This window comes from Protobothrops mucrosquamatus, unplaced genomic scaffold, assembly GCF_001527695.2.
Source record: "Protobothrops mucrosquamatus isolate PMUCROS unplaced genomic scaffold, P.Mucros_1.0 scaffold_242, whole genome shotgun sequence".
In the NCBI taxonomy this organism is placed as follows: Eukaryota; Metazoa; Chordata; class Lepidosauria; order Squamata; family Viperidae; genus Protobothrops; species Protobothrops mucrosquamatus.
In genome coordinates, this window is record NW_015386318.1 from 595,922 (window position 1) to 598,753 (window position 2,832).

A 2,832-nucleotide genomic window follows, 5' to 3' on the forward strand; every position below is an offset into this window, starting at 1 on the left:
ATGATGATGATGATGATGATGATGATGATGATGATGATGATGATGATGATGATGATGATGATTGTAGCGTCCTGGGATCCTGGGACTGTCATTTTGCCCCTTTCCCAGCCGGCTTCCAACAAGCAAAATCAATGTGGGAAGCCCGATTCGCTTAATGACCAGGTGATTTACTTAACGAGTGCAGTGATTTGCTTAACAGCCACAGCAAAAAAAAAAAAAAAAAAAGAAGGTCATAACAGTCCTGCTTTGGGCGGGACTCGAAGCAACCGCCTTGTTTAGCAAAGGAAATTCTGGTTCCAAATGTGGTTGCAAGTCAAGGACTACCCGTATATATTCCTTCTGGCTTTAAAACTACTTAAAACAGAAAACCTGGGTGCCCCATTTGCTCAAACCACCCGGCTGTGGGGTGTGTGTTTTAATTAGGAAAAAGAGAAAGACGCTTCTCCCTTTCAGCCTTGTTCCTACAGCTCTGACTGAGGAGGAAAACGAGTTGCCGTGAATTCCACTTAAAGGCATAAATTGCTGCTTCACTCTGCACCTTCTTCGTTGGCCAAGTCCCTCCTGGTGGGAAGAGAAGAAGCCTTTGTATTTGGCAACCGAGAAGGTTTCATGGCGCCTTTTACCGGCACTTCCTAGCAATTCCCAGCGCTCTGTCTGGGCCATCGCAAAGCACAGCTTCAATCCGCTGTGCTGCGCTGTACATTTCTCTTGTGTGATGTGCAGAGGTGTTTGTTTTCCCCCACGCTGGACAATCAGAGCAAAATCGCTTAAATATTTTTCTGTGCCTCACTAGAAGAGAATGTCTATGGCCCAGGGATGAACTGTGGGGTCCTTGGCGCTCTCTGAGCTTGGTGGTTTTCTTGCAGATGTTTCACGACCCAACTAGGTAACGTCACCAGTGTTAGAAAGGAGTGTGGTTTGCACGGAGGAGGAGGAGGAGGAGGAGAAGGAGGAGGAGGAGGAGCAGGAGGAGGAGGAGCAGGAGCAGGAGCAGCAGCAACAGCAGCAGGAGGAGGATGACGACAACTTTGGGGTCCTTGGTGCTCTCTGAGTTTGATGGTTTTCTTGCAGATGTTTCATGACCAAACTAGGTAACATCACCAGTGTTAGAAAGGAGTGTGGTTTGCAGGAAGGAGGAGGAGGAGGAGGAGGAGGAGGAGGAGGAGGAGGACTGTGGGGTCCTTGGTGTTCTGTGAGCTTGGTTGTCTTCTTGCAGACATTTCATTACCCAACTGGGTAACATCATCAGTGCCAAAAGAGAGTGTGGAGTGGAGGAGGAGGAGGAGGATGACGACGACTGTGGGGTCCTTGGTGCTCTCTGAGCTTGGTGGTTTTCTTGCAGATGTTTTATGACCAAACTAGGTAACATCACCAGTGTTAGAAAGGAGTGTGGTTTGCAGGAAGGAGGAGGAGGAGGAGGAGGAGGAGGACTTTGGGGTCCTTGGTGCTCTCTGAGTTTGATGGTTTCTTCATATGTTTTTGTCTCCAAGTCTTTAATCATCTCAGTTGCTCTTCTCTGCATTTTTTTCCACAGTCTCAACATCTTTTTTGTAACGTGGTGACCAAATCTGGATGCAGTACAGGTAGTCTTCCACTTACAACAGTTCATTTAGTGACCATTCAAAGTTGCAACAGAGCTCAAAACCTGATATGATCATTTTTCACACTTACGGTCTTTGCAGCCTCCCCCTGGTCACGTGATCAAAATTCGGACGATTGGCAACTGACTTGTACTTATGACGGTTGCAGCGTCCCGGGTTCATGTGATCCCCTTTTGCGACCTTCTGACAAGCAGAGTCAATGGGGGGGAAACCCAGATTCACTTAATAATCATATTACTAGTTTAATAACTGCAGTGATTCACTTAACAACTGCAGAAAGTGTGCTCGTAAAACGGGGCAAAATTCACTTAAGAAATGTCTTGCTTAGCCACAAAAACTTGGGGCTCAGTTGTGGTTGTTAAGTTGAGGACTACCTGTATTCCAGGTGTGGTGTTACTAAGGTATTATAAAGCCTTCCAACTGGTCACATGAAAAACTTGGGCTGTTGTGGAGGGGTTGCTGCTGTTCCACCTATGCCCCGCCCCCTGCCTATGCCCCACCCCCTGCCTGTCCCACCCCCTGCCAATGTCCTGCAGCCACTGAGACCGATGCCATCGGCTATACAGGAACAGCCCGCTGGCCAAATGTGGTCCATAAGCCATAAAATTCCCAGCCAGACCCTCCCAAGTCGCAGAAGGGAGATTCCGCAGAAGGTCGTGGGGAATGACAGGGTTAAAATCGGGTGGCACTTCCAGATCCAGATAGACAGGGAGGTACAGTACTAGCCAATCAACCAGACATCATGGCAGCAGACAAGGACCAGCAGACAGCGCTGGGGATGGAGGTTGCAGAATGGACCTGATGCAGCAGAAGCTGCATGGGAAAAAGATCCCAGAAAAATATCTCCCAAATGCAGCCCTATGCGGCAAGCAGCAGCTTCGAACGCTACCGATTGTTTCATTCTAAGGCCCCTTTATCTGTATCAGTCCAGTTGTTTGTGTCCGTCCGTCTCTCTCTCTTCTATCTATCTATCTATCTATCTATCTATCTATCTATCTATCTATCTATCTATCTATCTATCTATCTATCTATCTATCTATCTATCTATCTATCTATCTATCTATCTATCTATCTATCTATCTATCTACTTACCTACCTACCTACCTACCCAGGGCTTTTTGTCATAGAACGCCCAGAACCTTTCCGGCACCTTTTTTGGATGGAACCTGTAGGGTAGGCAAGGCAGGTTGCATGACGTGTGTGAGTTCCGGCACCTTTTTTTTTTTTTTTT